At 45.5% G+C, this 16,206-nt stretch overlaps 1 protein-coding gene across 3 annotated transcripts in view; it reads left to right on the forward strand.

Moving 5' to 3' along the window:
• Positions 1–13,554: 13,554 nt before the first annotated feature.
• USP44 (ubiquitin specific peptidase 44) overlaps positions 13,555–16,206 on the forward strand; it is a 63,256-nt gene continuing 60,604 nt past the window's right edge. Inside the window, exons 1-2 of one of the 3 annotated variants that reach the window (XM_033951729.1) lie at positions 13,555–13,727; positions 15,469–15,540. The gene's annotated coding sequence lies outside the window, so the exon portion shown is untranslated. Of the gene's footprint in view, positions 13,728–15,468; positions 15,541–15,572; positions 15,592–16,206 lie in introns of those variants that run through there. The other 2 variants (XM_033951728.1, XM_033951730.1) reach the window with 2 other exon arrangements.

Below are 16,206 nucleotides of genomic sequence, written 5' to 3' on the forward strand. Positions count from 1 at the left end.
ATTTCAAAAAACTCCTTTAGGGAAATGTGATATATGATTTGCTGTATGAATGAAAGAATCTTAAACTGTACTTTCTGCTGCACAGGTAACTAATGCAATTGTTTGAACACTGGGGTTATATGAGTCATTCTTGAAACCCCACTTGTATTTATTAATTTAATTAAAAATTAGGCCACAGTTTTTCTTAGGGCAAAGCTCTTCAGATCCAAAGTTCCACCCCCAGAGAGCTGCTGCATTGTGCTAGAGAATGACACGGTGACAAAATTCATCACCGTCCCCGTCCCCGCGGATAACCGCGGGAAATAATCCCATGTCATTTTCTAGTGTCTATTTCAGCCTCAGTCCTTCTACACCAGCATTCTTCAAAGCAAAGCTTGAGGGTCAGTGGTTATGGCCATTCATACGATTCTTATGTGAGCCAAGGATAATGAAGCCAATGTGATATCACTGATGTGATTGGCTCTTAGGCACTGGTGGAATGAGGCATTATGACATCACAATATCTGCTCTGGATACCAGAGACTGTCATTCTGTAGTGTCTGTTTCAACCTGTCCTTCTACACCAGCATTCTTCAAAGCAAAGCTTGAGGGTCAGTGGTTGTAGCCATTCATACTCTGATTCTTTCCTCTCTCCTTAAAAAATGACATGAAGATGGTTTCCCACGATTATCCGCGGGGACGGGGACGGTGATGAATTTTGTCACCGTGCCATTCTCTACATTGTGCTGTCCCTGTCACTAGAAGAACATCAACCTCGGTCATGCAGTGGCTACATTTCTGTCCTTGTGCCCCTACAAGAGAAAGTCTCCTCTTCCAAGAAAACTTCATAGCAGCAACTGAAGAGCCTTCTTTCACCCTGCTATGCCTACCGATATGGCCAGAAAGATTGAAGCGGTGGAAAGTGATAGGGTGCAAGCGCGCCAGGGCTTCAGTTGAGCTGGTTTAGAAAAGGATCTTTAAATGACACCACCCCTAAGGATAATCAGGCTTTTAGCTCATTTAGCTGTGCAGCAATAGGGCAGAAAGGGCGCAGAAGCTTAAAAGAACCATTCATGCGAACGGGGCTGGTGCTTTGAGTCAACTATTTACACATTGCAAATGTATTTCATTCACATTAAGACAACGCCACCTCGGATGAGGAACAAAACCAATGCAAATGAGCAGTTCTCATTTCTAGGGCAGTAGATATTTGAAAGAAAAAAAAATGAACAGAGGACATTTTTCTAGCTTTGGCTCCATTCCTCGGATGCCTCTCCAACTTGGCAAAGTGACATTAAAGTAAAATGCTCGCCCTGAATAAAGGCAATGCAATTCTCCTATAACTCTGGATTAAGCTACAAATTGTTTCGCCCGTACGGCACGCTCTGAATGTGGACTTTATTTCTGCACAATGGCAGCATTTTGAGTCTGCCCAGGCTGGCTCGGGTATTGAACAGGAGGTAGTTCAAGTCTGAGAGCTTATTTGCATTTGCAAAGATTCCTGAAAGCTCTTTTCTCTTGCTCATGCCGAGGGCAGTTTGTTCAATTCATCCGCAGCAACAGTCCTGCCCTGCTCTGTGTTAGGAGCCCGTGTTTCAGGAGCAGAATTTGTTACTACCGTTCCCTGCCAGGGCAGCCGCATTGTAACCACTTTCCTAAAAGGTTCATCTTCTTAATAAGAATGTAAAACGTTTTCAAAGGGTTTCGAATGTGTCGGTCGCATTTTTTCCCCCCAACATCATCTTTATTTGGTACTTAAAATACATAGCAAATAAAATTTAAAAAATCATCACCATACAGCTCAATAAAGAGAACAGAGATACAACACTGATTCAAACAACAAACGGAAAAGAAATACAAGCTAAGAAATGTTACAGATGTAAAAAGCCTTGGGTGGATCTCTTCATAAAGGCGATTAATTAAAAACAAATAAATAAATTGAGCAAAGCACCTCAAGATTTTCTCATTTCCTCTGGTGTAACCAGAAAATAGTGCCATGTACACTAGAGAATGACAGGGGGAAAAATCTGTCCCCCTGGACCACCGTCCCCTTCACCGCCCCATCCCCACCATCCCCTTCACTGTCCCCTTCCCCGCAACATCCACCCTTCCCTCTCGCCACCTCACCGCCCCTTCAGCGGCTCGAGAATCTCACTCCCTCCTCCTTACCTTCGCGGCATAAAGAAACTTAAAAGAGGGAAGGCGTGCGGTCACCGATCACGTGCAAGGCCCCTTCCCTCCCTCCCTACGGCCAAATTTATCTCCCTCCCTCCCTCCCCCTTACCTTCACGGTGCTTTAGAAAAGAAACTGATGCCGGCGAAGCCTGCCTGTGTCGCCCTGCAGTCACGTATGTGTGGGCAGAAGCTTCTCCTCTGACAATTGTCATTTTATAAACACAAATAAAACAGAGCAAGGTTCAACAAAACCCTTCTCCCCCCCCTTTCACAAATATCAAATTAAATTACTACAGAATGCTACATAGAAAAATCAAGCTAACAGAATACTTTAGTCACACATGGCAAGAATAATGTTAGGGGAGTGCAACTGCCCCCTGGTCAGGGAGAGAGCCCTAAGCCAGCTGAAAGCTAAATAAGCACAGCCTGGACTTTGCGGTCCCCAGTTATGTCTAATACCATCTCTACTAAGATACATATTTCAAATCTGAAATATGTTTATTTTTTTTCTTTTTGTTGTCTGGTAATTTTATTCTTCAAATCACATTGGTCTCAGGCTTTGGGTTTAGGTTCTTTCTGTCTTCATCGTGGCATGGCTGGCTCCTGAAGGTAAAATAGGCGTAAGAGGAGCTGGGGAGAAGATGCCGAGTTTGACACGGGCGCAATTTTTTTTTACCACAGGAGTAAGACTTTTCACTGCTCCCACGGGGCGGTAAAAAGTTTTGTCCCCATTCCCACGGGGCGGTGAAAGGTCTTGTCCCCATTTCTGCAGTAAACTAGTTGCAAATGTCTCCATTCCTGAGGATTTACTGCAGTGACCCATGGTTTACCGCGGTAAACGGTCCCCGTGTCATTCTCTAATGTACCCCAATGCAGCATCCTCTCTCTCTCTCAGTCCCCCACCCGAAGAACCCATCAGAAATGCTGAAGAACAAAGAAAATTAGATCTCTGAAAATCCGAAAGAGAAGGCAACTCAAAGCAACTAAGAAATGTATTTATTTAACTAGGCTGTGGAGTCGGTAGATAAATCCTTCGACTCATCAGTTTCTGGTACCTACAACTCCGACTCCAGGTACCCAAAATTGTCTCCGACTCCAACTCCAACTCCACAGTCCTGGCTCACACCCTCACATCCTCCCGCAACCTGAGTCATTCCTGGGCCAAATTCACCACTAAATCCTCCTTATCAAGACTAGGAATATAATAACGAACTTGATAGTATGCAAAAAAAAATAAAAAAATCATAAAATGGCAAGTCGTACAGCGAATGAAGTACTTCAAATGAAAACAGCTTCCCTTGATCATCCATCATATCCCTCACCCACCATAAGCCATGGGTAAATCACTTTTTAAAGGACTCCCCTACCATTCCTGGCAGAAAACTAGAATTGCCTTGTAAAGGCAGTAAGGGTGTTATCAATAGATTATCATTTAATCTATGACAAAGCTGCTTCCAACTACTACTCATATAGAACCATACTGTGTGTCAAGGCAATCAGCCAGTGTCAGCGCCTCTCCTTCTCTCTGGGCATCTTCCTTTGTGGCACCCCCCCCCCCCCCCACTGGCATCTCAGGGACTGTCTGGAGGTCCTTCGTGCATGCACAGATGTCAATGTGATAATGTCACATTACGTTGACGTCCGTGCACTTCTGGATGCCTCAAGCTGCTACATTCGGTATGCTGCGGCTCGACAAAGTTTGCGATACTCTGTGTTAAGCACTAATAGGCATCATCAGGCATCTGCTGAGGCCTACATATAGACTTAGGGGTCCTTTTACTAAGGTGCGCTAAATCGGTTAGTGGGCCTTAGTAAAAAGACCCCTTAGGTAGGCATCCTGTTGAGTTCCACACGGAACTCAAATTAATTTTAATTATAACTTTTTAATGAGCTTTCAATAATCGCGCCAATTAAGCTCATTAAAAAGTTAAGTTCCACGCTGAACTTAACAGGCAGTGCCTAACCTAGGTGCAATATACAGAATCAAGTCCACTGAGCCTATCAAACATGTGCACTTATATGAAATGCTAGAAGTTATAGATCTGCTTTCAAATACTACCCACTGGAAGAGGTACAAAAAGTCACCATTCCCTCCACAGTCCTTCTCAGTAGTGAGTGAACCACAATCCTTTATCCAGAATTATATGTAAGAATGCTGAAAGATCACTGCACTTTTTATCCTCCAAATTGCTACGTGACATCTGTCACTGGCTCCTTACTTGATGTAAGTGTTGTATTCACTTTGCCTAAAAGAAGAAGTGTGTGTGTTGGGGGGGAGGGATGCAGAAAAAAAGAGAACTGCTATCTCTCCCAAATGGAGGGGCCTTAGGTGCCTGGGCAGTCAAAACCTTAGGCCCCTCCCCTGTGTATCACAGGATGCCCCGGCGGTGGGAGGGAGTAGGTATCCCTCCTGCTAGGGATGTCGGAGGGGTTGTCAGGGAGCGGGGCACCCTGATGGTGGGAGTGAGTGAGCATCCCTCCTGCCAGAAGGGATGGCTGTTGAGGCATTTTGGTGGGGGGCAGGAGGAAATGGGCATTTCTCCTCCCGGGAGTGTTGGGAGGGAATGGGCATCCCTTTGCTGTTCTTTGATTCGGAGGGGGGGGTCTTTTTTAATTTGCAGAGTGGGGTGGGAGGATCTGAGCTGTCAAGCTTTACTTTCCTGCCAGTGCCTGAGCCAATCAGCATTCAGGCACTGACTAGAAAGTAAGGCTACAACAGCTCAGACCCTGCCAGAAAATTTTGCCTACAACTGTGGCACAACGAGGTTAAGGAATCACCTGGCAATAGTAGAGAATCGCCTGGAGTGCTCATTTAAATATTAATGAGCCCATTTTACTATCATTTTAATATTAATGACTACATTTGCATGACAGAGTTGGAAATTGCTACGAAGCGGTGAGCTGTTCTGATCGGCTGGTAAAATACTAGCACGCTAAACCGGCTGGAACAGGTTTAGCAACCATTGTTAAAGGCACGGTAAATTTTGAGAATCTGGCCCTGAGAGAAAGGTAATTGAGGAGATGGAGAACACTGTAAAAATCTCACCCAACAACAGACACTTGACACATTGAGAGCTGTTATCACTTTTAAGCTAATGTTGGTTTTCTCATTATGCATATTTGATTTCATAGTGGAATATATGCTTTTTAGTATTTCCATGACTAAATAGTCTTGTTTTGCATAAAGCAGAGTGTTTGTCTCTGCTGTCTGATGTTGCTTGTAATAATGTGTAGCTCGCCATCTAGAGGCTAGTGTGAAGAATACAGACTATCTCTGCTCTATGGGCTAGATTCACTATGGCCACGGATCCGATCCGTGAGCGATCCAATCCGATCTGTGGCCGGGGGGACTGATTCATTGATTCACGAAGCGCCCTCATGCAAATGAGGGCGATCGGAATCACGCCCCCAACCAACCGCACGGATCGCTCTCCAGCAATCCTGATGCATGCACAGATCATCTGTAGATGGTCTACGTATGCGCTAGCCCTCCGTGCCCAGCAGAGCTGGAAAAAAAACTTTACTACTTTTTACTTTTACTTCGCGAGCATGTGGTTTTAACCCGCTTTAAAACCGTGGGTTAAAACCACGGGCTTGCACTGCGAGGAAGGGCAGGAGAGTCGGGGTAGAGAGCAGAGAAGCAGAATCGGGGCAGAGAGCAGAAGCAGAATCGGGGCAGAGAGCAGAAGATTGTGGAAAAGAGCAGGAGATTGGGGCAGAGAGCAGGAAATCAGGGCAGAGAGCAGGAGAAGCAGGAAATCAGGGCAGAGAGCAGAGAAGCAAAATCGAGGCAGAGAGCAGGAGATCGGGGCAGAGAGTAGGAGAAGCAGGAAATCAGGGCAGAGAGCAGATCGGGGAAAAGAGCAGGAGATTGGGGCAGAGAGCAGGAGAAGCAGGAAATCAGGGCAGAGAGCAGAAGATCAGAGAAAAGAGCAGGAGATTGGGGCAGAGAGCAGGAGAAGCAGGAAATAAGGGCAGAGAGCAGAGAAGCAGAATCGAGGCAGAGAGCAGGAGATCGGGGCAGAGTAGGAGAAGCAGGAAATCAGGGCAGAGAGCAGATTGGGGAAAAGAGCAGGAGATTGGGGCAGAGAGCAGGAGAAGCAGGAAATCAGGGCAGAGAGCAGAAGATCGGAGAAAAGAGCAGGAGATTGGGGCAGAGAGCAGGAGAAGCAGGAAATAAGGGCAGAAAGCAGAGAAGCAGAATCGAGGCAGAGAGCAGGAGATCGGGGCAGAGAGTAGGAGAAGCAGGAAATCAGGGCAGAGAGCAGATCGGGGAAAAGAGCAGGAGATTGGGGCAGAGAGCAGGAGAAGCAGGAAATCAGGGCAGAGAGCAGAAGATCGGAGAAAAGAGCAGGAGATTGGGGCAGAGAGCAGGAGAAGCAGGAAATCAGGGCAGAGAGCAGAAGATCAGAGAAAAGAGCAGGAGATTGGGGCAGAGAGCAGGAGAAGCAGGAAATAAGGGCAGAGAGCAGAGAAGCAAAATCGAGGCAGAGAGCAGGAGATCGGGGCAGAGAGTAGGAGAAGCAGGAAATCAGGGCAGAGAGCAGATTGGGGAAAAGAGCAGGAGATTGGGGCAGAGAGCAGGAGAAGCAGGAAATAAGGGCAGAGAGCAGAAGATCGGAGAAAAGAGCAGGAGATTGGGGCAGAGAGCAGAGAAGCTGAATCGGGGATGAGAGCAGGAAAAGCAGGAGATCGGGGCAGAGAGAAAGGTTTTTACTCAAGCGACTGGTCTTCACCAGTCGCTTGTTTTTGGATCGGCCAGCCCAGTCGTTGTGCCTTCTTTAGTTTAGTTAATCGCGTCCTTCCTACTTTACATGACGTTTCCCCTCATTTGCATGCGTGGATCGAATCTGAGGATGATCGGCCACAAGGTTAGTAAATCGGGTCGCAAAGTGGTCGGGACGTGATCGGTGTCCTTAGTGAATCTAGCCCTAAATGTTCGCCTGGGCAGCCGTTCCTTTCTTTTTCCACTTATCATTGTAACTAATCAAGTTCTGCAACATTTCTAGCATTATTGGCTTATTAGTTTATAGAACATATCAGCCCAGTACATACTAGGCCAGTGCTCTTCAACCTTTTGACACCTATGGACCGTCGGAAATAAAATAATTATTTTGTGGACCGGCAGTTGGAGAACACTGGGCTTTGATAGGCTGGTATCTTAATGCATTCTGCTTCATTTTTTCAATCACGTTCCTTATATTCAACTTGATGTATTTTATCTGTCCTATGTATTACTTCTTTCTCTGCCATGTCGATATTTTCTGCATTACAGTCAAACCTCGGTTTGCGAGTAACCCGGTTTTTGAGTGTTTTGCAAGATAAGCAAAACATTCTCGCAAAACTTGTCTCGCAAACCGAGTGTTGACTCGATTTGCAAGCACTCACCCCCCCTCGAACTGGCATCGCTCCCCCCGCTCGCAAAGTGTCCCCCCCTCGAACCGGCACCCCCCGCCCGAACAACTTGAAACTTACCCCCCGTCTGGCACCGGCACGCAGCCCACAGGACGTACCGGTGCCGCTTGAAGAACTTCCTGCCTCTGCCGGGCCTAAGGCCTTCTAATTCTCCCTCTCGGCAAGATTTGAAAATCGTCTAATTATACGTCCTTCCGATCTGATCGTCCAAGCCGCTAAATCATCTATCTTTATACCACATTTCCGTCCAAGTCCAAAACGCCTAGAACAAGCCCTGTTGGATGTGGGAGGGGTCTGCAAAGTGATAGACTGCACACCCAGATATGCCACCTAAATAGTGGGGTACCTTACAGGGCACTGCTGTGAACTTCACAAAAAGGGTGCCATGGCTTCTCCTCACTACAGCTCCCTTATAGGTGACAGTGAGCCCCCCAAACCACCTCCAGAATCCCCTAGACCCACTTATCTACCACCCCAATAGCCTTTATGGCTGCAGGAGCCACTTATAAGCCAGTAAAAAAGGGTTTTGGGGTGTATAGGGCAGTGCACATGTTTAAGTATCAATGCAGTGATTACAGGGGCTTATGAGCATGGGTCCTCCTCTCTATGGGTCCCTAACCCACCCCGAAGACGACTTCAGCTGCCTCTGTGCTGGACGACTAGGCTTTCCTATGCCCGGCTGCCAGGTGATGATGGTCTGGAGGCTGAAATTTAAAGTTGTGAATAAAATTTTTATGGGGGTGGGGGGGTTGGTTATCACTGGGGTAGTGTGTGGGGGGTCTGTTTTATGTGTTTGCAGTGCTTATCTGGCGAGTTTAGGTGGGTTTTACATGGTTTAAGTTCCATCAATCCTGGGCTGTATAACTTTCGGTTATACATGCCCACGTCCCACCCAACTCCCGCCTTCGACATGCCTCCCGAAGCGCCCTGTTTAGCTTTGGACGTTGAGCGGCACTATGAAGGCCTAGGTCGTTTAGAAATACGTCCAAAACCCATTTTTATTTTCGGCGCTTGGACGTTTTTGAGAAATGTTCGTCCAAGTGCCGACTTAGGACGGTTTTTGGATGTTTTTCTCTTTCGATTATGAGCCCCTTAATGTCTTATTAAAGAAATCAGCAAAACTATGAGAGGAGAGGGACACCTCTGCTCATATATTAAAGAAAGAAGAGGAAATCTTAATAATGAAAAATAAATAAAGTATAAACTGTGAAAAAGAAACCTATAAAAGAGGAAACTTTAGAGACTTCAGTATTGGGGAAGTCTCTAAAGTTTCCTCTTTTATAGGTTTCTTTTTCACAGTTTATACTTTAGTTATTTTTCCTTATTAAGATTTCCCCTTCTTTGTTTAATATATGAGCAGAGGTGTCCCCCTCCCCTCATATTTTTGCCGATTTCTTTAGCTTCATTTATACGCAGCAAGTTTTTTGGTTTTTCTTTATACCTTTATTAAAGAAATGGCAACTCTGCATGAGGTAAAACTCGTTATAGTTTATAAATCTTTCCTTAACTGCTTCTGATAATTTCAGCTATACACAGCTGAAAGCAGTGCAACATGCAGAAAGATGCAGGAAAGTGCTTGCATGAGGTTACAGCAGTGAGGCGGGCAACGTTCCAGAACAATGGTAACATACCGAGGGCCTCAAAATAGTACCTGGCGGGCCGCATGTGACCCCCGGGCCGTGAGTTTGAGACCACTGACATAAAGCTATTTCACAAAGATACACGGAGGAAATGCAACAAAGAAACATGACGGTAGATTAAGGCCAAATGGCCCAAAAAGTCTGCCCATCTACAGTTACCATTATCTCTTTCTCTCTCTGTGTAAGAGCTGACACTTGCATTGTTTGACTTGATATTTCCCAGTTTACGTGGGGATTGTGGTTCACATACTGCTCCAGTTCCATGAGGGAATGTGGGAAGTCTGAGAGTCTCCCAGATCTAGGAATTTTAGCTTTTCATTTGTCTTACATGCACATCCGCAAATGCAGAGACCATGTGTATGTGAGTGAGCAGAGCTTGTTTGAGGAGGGAATGGTGACTTTTAGCTTCTGTTCCAGTGGGTAGATTCATAACACCCAGCATTTCACATAAATGCACGTGTTCGAGAGGCTTGGCCTCTGACATTTCATAATTGCAACTGGAAGATGAGCTGTCTTCATATTATTAGGTAACAGGTGTCCTGAAATAGATACTAAAATTAGAACATATGTGGTTCTCAAAATCAATAGATGATTAATATAAACCCAACCAGTAAATGACTAAAGAACCAAGACTAGAGTAAATGTTTATTCCTGGGTTTAGAAACCTCAGAATATGGAGCTTTTTTCCCCCAGAGGGTTTTTTTTGTGAAACAATCCACATGCTCCTGCTCACTTCATTGACTGTAACTCGCCCTCTCTCTCTCACTAAAATATATTTTATTTTCTCAATTGATAAACTTTTTTAACATTAAAATTGATTATAGGCACTCTGGCCAAACTTTAATTCAACTTTTCATAGAGTAACAACTTCATTGTTTAAAATATCCCAGCTCAATTCAGGACACAGAATCGGCTTATGCAGACATAAAATCATATTACAATTTTTAGTACTTTTTCTTTGTACTTATCTTTTGGCGTTGTATTTCTTGCCAAGTACAAAGAAAAAGTACTAAAAATTGTAATATGATTTTATGTCTGCATAAGCCGATTCTGTGTCCTGAATTGAGCTGGGATATTTTAAACAATGAAGTTGTTACTCTATGAAAAGTTGAATTAAAGTTTGGCCAGAGTGCCTATAATCAATTTTAATGTTAAAAAAGTTTATCAATTGAGAAAATAAAATATATTTTAGTGAGAGAGAGAGGGCGAGTTACAGTCAATGAAGTGAGCAGGAGCATGTGGATTGTTTCACAAACAAACCCTCTTTGGGGGGGGGGGGGGAAGCTCCATATTCTGAGGCTTCTAAACCCAAGAATAAACATTTACTCCAGTCTCAGTTCTTTAGTCATTTAGTGGCTGTAATAGATACTAACTTAAAACCAGCAAATATGTCTGCTAAGTTAAAGTGTGACTCTGAGTAATGTAACCCGATTCCATACATTCACCTGCAAAAATGCTTCTTCATATTATAGTACTCTTAAGTGTGCCCTACACCCATAGTTAGTGCCAAGCTGTAGGATCTCAAGATCTAGTATCTTAACCAGTGGCGTAGTAAGGGGGTGGGGCGGTCCACCCTGGATGCCATATTGGGAGGCAGCAAAACCCCTCCTTCTCTCCGCTCCCCCCTCCTGCCTCTTCCCAATCCTCCCCTCCACATACATGCCCCCTTTCTCCCATACCCTGATCCACTACAATTATTAAAGCAGGCTGGCCAGGTAAGGCTCCCTGTAAAACAGTTGCACTCCTAGCTACAAACTTCTAATCCCGAGAGCCCGTGTTTTCTACCAGGCAGAGCTGCCCCAGTAACACTGGGGACCTCTGCAGGAACGAGAAGCCTCAAAACCCAGATTTAGAAAAACCTCCCAAAATCATCCACCAGAATTAGAGCCGATCAGAAAGACACCTTCCAACTCACGTGTAGAAGGAGAAACTGAGGGGCTACAGCACATCCTGTGTGATGCAGGAGGCAGAGCTGAGAGAAAAAAATGTAGATGATGCCTTCTACACAACTCGCAATTAGAGGTGAATAAAGACTCATGCCTTTTGCACTAAAAATACTGCTTCAAAAACCATATAAAACACTCATTTTCATAAAATAAATCAGCACAGGCTTCACATCTGCAACACGCTAGGGCCAAGTGCAGTTCACAGTGTTACAAGCTGGACAGACACAAAGCATTACATAATTTAAAAATGATATTTTATTGCTATATGCTGCAGAGGTGAAGCCTTTGCTGCTTTATTCAAACTGTCAACCGAAGTTACTTTAACCATTCCATATTTCACCACTGGAGGCAGTGTGGTCTTACATACAGTATTATTTACTGTAAACACAGATGAGTTTGCTGGATTAAAGTCCAAGATGCTCTGAGGAAAAGTCTGTAAAAACTTTCTTTTGAAAAGCACAGGGAAATGAACCAAAACACAGAAAAGAATCCACACAAAGAAATACTGAATCGGAGGTGTAAAGCAGTTATTTATTTACCCTCCCCCCTTCACAAAACTGCAAAAGCGGTTTCTAGCGCCAGCCAGCGCACTGAATGGTCCATGCTACGCCAATGTTCATAAAGTTCCCATGAGCATCAGGAGCAATGCAGAGCATTCAGCGTGCCTGCTGGCGTCAAAAACCGCTTTCACGGTTTTGTAAAAGGGGAAGTTATTTATGAAATTTATAATCCATTTAAACCTAAGTGGTTTCCAAACTACATATATATTCATAATCCATCAAATAACCCCCCCCCCCTTTTACAAAACCGCACAAGAAGTTTTTAGTGCTGACCAGAACTCTCAATCAACCAGAAAGAAAAAAATCTATGAAATACTGTAATACTTTAAATAAAAATGAAAATAAAATCAATTTCTGGTGGAAATTTAAGTGCAAACTTGGCACGCCACACCTGAGAATGCCCATGCTTTGCCTACCACAGGTACAGTAGTTTGTCCAGAACAGTTTATGGTATGGCATTGTATGGCGAATAGTATTTGTTAGGCCTATTTTTAATAGCAACTCTCAAGCAATTAGAAACTACATTTATCCGGCACATATCAATCCCACTGGGTGCCGGTTAACAGAGTCTACTGATTACGTTTTATTCCATTTAAAAGGGGGGAGGGGGGTTGCCAGGCAGTATTTAATTTTTATGGGGGGCTCTATAGCAGTGGTCTCAAACTCACAGCCCGCTAGGTACTATTTTGAGGCCCTCGGTATGTTTATCATAAGAACATAAGAATTGCCGCTGCTGGGTCAGACCAGTGGTCCATCGTGCCCAGCAGTCCGCTTCCGCAGCGGCCCTTAGGTCAAAGGCCAGTGGCCTAACTGAGTCTAGCCTTACCTGCGTACGTTCTGGTTCAATAGGAACTTGTCTAACTTTGTCTTGAATTGCTGGAGGGTGTTTTCCCCTATAACAGCCTCCGGAAGAGCGTTCCAGTTTCTCTACCACTCTATGGGTGAAGAAGAACGTCCTTGTGTTTTTACGGAATCTATCCCCTTTTAACTTTAGAGATTGCCCTCTCGTTCTCTCCACCTTGGAGAGGGTGAACAACCTGTCTTCTTTATCTACGAAGTCTATTCCCTTCATTATCTTGAATGTTTCAATCATGTCCCCTCTCAGTCTCCTCTTTTCAAGGGAGAAAAGGCCCAGTTTCTCTAACCTCTCACTGTACGGCAACTCCTCCAGCCCCTTAACCATTTTGGTCGCTTTTCTCTGGACCCTTTTGAGTAGCACCGCGTTCTTCTTCATGTACGGCGACCAGTGCTGGACGCAGTACTCCAGGTGAGGGTGTACCATGGCCCAGTACAGCAGCATGATAACCCTCTCTGATCTGTTCATAATCACAAAAGAAAAATAACAGTTTCTTGATCATATGTCTCTTTAGCTATAAATTAGGTAGCCAAAAGGAAAGATTTATAAACTATAGAGTTTTACCTCATGCAAAATTGTCATTTCTTTAAGAAGACATTAACTATATACCTACAAATCCAAAAGGTGGCCCTGCAAAGGGTTTGAGTTTGAGAGCACTGCTTTGTAGTGTGACAGGGAGAAGTTTAAAAAAAAAATAAATCTATAAAAATAGCATTACATAAGGGAATGATCCCTAACCAGTTCATCCACATCGTTCCTCAGCCGCATCGATCTCATCATGATGATTCTTTCTTGCAGCCAGTCCCTGTATCAATTTGCACTACTTCAAAAAGAATTCCACCAGAGCTTCTCTGTAGGGACATGTGTCGAATAAAGCAGAACTCGACGGTGCCTTCCAGTCCCCGCCCCCGTCCGAACGTTACAGGGCCACTTCACGCGCCGCCAGTCGGCTCTAGGTAGGCAGCGGCTCGAGCCGCTCGGCGCAGGAAGTCGGGGGGGAGAGAAAGGCAGTCTCGCGGGCCTTTGAAAACCGCGAGACTTCCTCAACTTCCTGTATCGCGCGACTCAAGTTTACCTAGAGAGCCGAGTCGCGGCGGGGAAAGGGAGCGTGCAGCCTCGGCGAATCCAGCCCCCCGGATGACGGGATTATTAGGCGGTAGGAGAGGAGGGAGGTGTACACGATACACACACAGACTAGGCGAAGGCTGATGTGTGTGAGAGCGAGAGCTTGGGGCTTTGAAAGAGATGGGGTGAAAGTTAAAGGAGGGGGTACGATATGAGAGACTGGGGGGTTATGAGAGGAACTGGGTGAAGGTCGAGGAAGGGGATAGGATTACACAGGGAGAGGGGTGAAAGTTGAAGGAGGGGGTGTGGGAGAGAAAGGAGGGAGAGAGAGGCTGAGCAAAGCCTAGGAGGCGATGAGAGACTGGGTGAAGGCTGTGGGAGGGGGATGAGAGAGAAAGACTGGGTGAAAATTAGGGTGGTATGTGCGAGAGGAAAGACTGGGTGAAGTCTGGAGGGGTACTTGCGAGAGGAAAGACTGGGTGAAGTCTGGAGGGGTACTTGCGAGAGGAAAGACTGGGTGAAGTCTGGAGGGGTACTTGCGAGAGGAAAGACTGGGTGAAGTCTGAAAGGGTACTTGTGAGAGGAAAGACTGGGTGAAGTCTGAAAGGGTACTTGTGAGAGGAAAGACTGGGTGAAATCTGGAGGGGTACTTGCGAGAGAAAAGACTGGGTGAAGTCTGGAGGGGTACTTGCTAGAGGAAAGACTGGGTGAAGTCTGGAGGGGTACTTGGGAGAGGAAAGACTGGGTGAAGTCAGAAGGGGTACTTGGGAGAGGAAAGACTGGGTGAAGTCTGAAAGGGTACTTGCGAGAGGAAAGACTGGGTGAAGTCTGGAGGGGTACTTGCGAGAGGAAAGACTGGGTGAAGTCTGGAGGGGTACTTGGGAGAGGAAAGACTGGGTGAAGTCTGGAGGGGTACTTGGGAGAGGAAAGACTGGGTGAAGTCTGGAGGGGTACTTGGGAGAGAAAAGACTGGGTGAAGTCTGAAAGGGTACTTGCGAGAGGAAAGACTGGGTGAAGTCTGGAGGGGTACTTGGGAGAGAAAAGACTGGGTGAAGTCTGAAAGGGTACTTGCGAGAGGAAAGACTGGGTGAAGTCTGGAGGAGTACTTGCGAGAGGAAAGACTGGGTGAAGTCTGAAAGGGTACTTGTGAGAGGAAAGACTGGGTGAAGTCTGAAAGGGTACTTGTGAGAGGAAAGACTGGGTGAAATCTGGAGGGGTACTTGTGAGAGAAAAGACTGGGTGAAGTCTGGAGGGGTACTTGCGAGAGGAAAGACTGGGTGAAGTCTGGAGGGGTACTTGGGAGAGGAAAGACTGGGTGAAGTCTGAAGGGGTACTTGGGAGAGGAAAGACTGGGTGAAGTCTGGAGGGGTACTTGCGAGAGGAAAGACTGGGTGAAGTCTGGAGGGGTACTTGCGAGAGGAAAGACTGGGTGAAGTCTGGAGGGGTACTTGTGAGAGGAAAGACCTGATGGGCCGCCGTGTGAGCAGACTGCTGGGCATGATGGACCTCTAGTCTGACCCAGCAGAGGCACTGCTTATGTTCTTAAGTCTGGAGGGGTATATGCAAGAGGAAAGACTGGGTGAAGTCTGAAGGGGTGAAGGAGTCTGGGACTTTTCAGGGGTACTTGCGAGAGGAAAGACTGGGTGAAGTCTGGAGGGGTACATGTGAGAGGAAAGACTGGGTGAAGTCTGGTGGGGTACTTGCGAGAGGAAAGACTGGGTGAAGTCTGAGGGAGGTAAGTGCGAGAGAGAGAGAGACTGAGGGGGGGGCTGTCAAAGGCTCTGGTGATATGTAAAACAAAGAATCTTTGTTTCTTTGCTTCACTTATGAAGAGGGTGCTATCACACAGCCGACAACATGATTTGGATAGGGAAAATACTGGCATCTGCCAATGATTTGCAGAGGTACCTTAAAGTTTCTTTGCCTGCAGACACAATAGGAAAATAGAAAGCTTAGTAAGTCAGTTTCTAAAAGAGCTACTTTTGATATGGGAGGGATTCCACCTTCCCTCTCCCTCATTCACTGGGAACAACATTGGATGGGGAAGGAGAAGCAAGAATAGCCAAAAATTTTTGGGTTGGATCCCAGATTTAATGACAGTTTTTCAAGACATGGAACAAGTTTTCCCATTTTCCTTCTAGGTTTCTTTTTATTCTATTTGCTGTCCTTTTCCTGTGTTCGTTGCTGTTGCATGTGTAATTTTAGACTGCTAAGAAACAAAATAGCTCAGATTTCTCCAGCAGCAAAAGCTGGTAGTTAGTGGGCAGTGTATAGAAACATAGAAATGTAGAAAAATGAAGGCAAATAAAGACCATTGTCCTATCTAGTATGCCCAACCATGCATCCCTTCTCTCCCTTAGAGATCCAATGCACTTGTCAGATATACTCTTTGTCTCCACCACCTCCACTGTTGATTGATAGGTAACTCGGGGCCATTTTACTAAACTGCCTTAGGTGTGCTTAATGTAGGCGCACTAAAGCATCCTACAGTAGTTTTGCCATTCATGCATGCTAAATGCATGATAATTATTTTTTATTTTTTTTAAAGAGGGCATGTGGGGTGGAGACTG

The sequence above is a fragment of the Geotrypetes seraphini genome, chromosome 7 (assembly GCF_902459505.1).
Source record: "Geotrypetes seraphini chromosome 7, aGeoSer1.1, whole genome shotgun sequence".
NCBI lineage: Eukaryota > Metazoa > Chordata > Amphibia > Gymnophiona > Dermophiidae > Geotrypetes > Geotrypetes seraphini.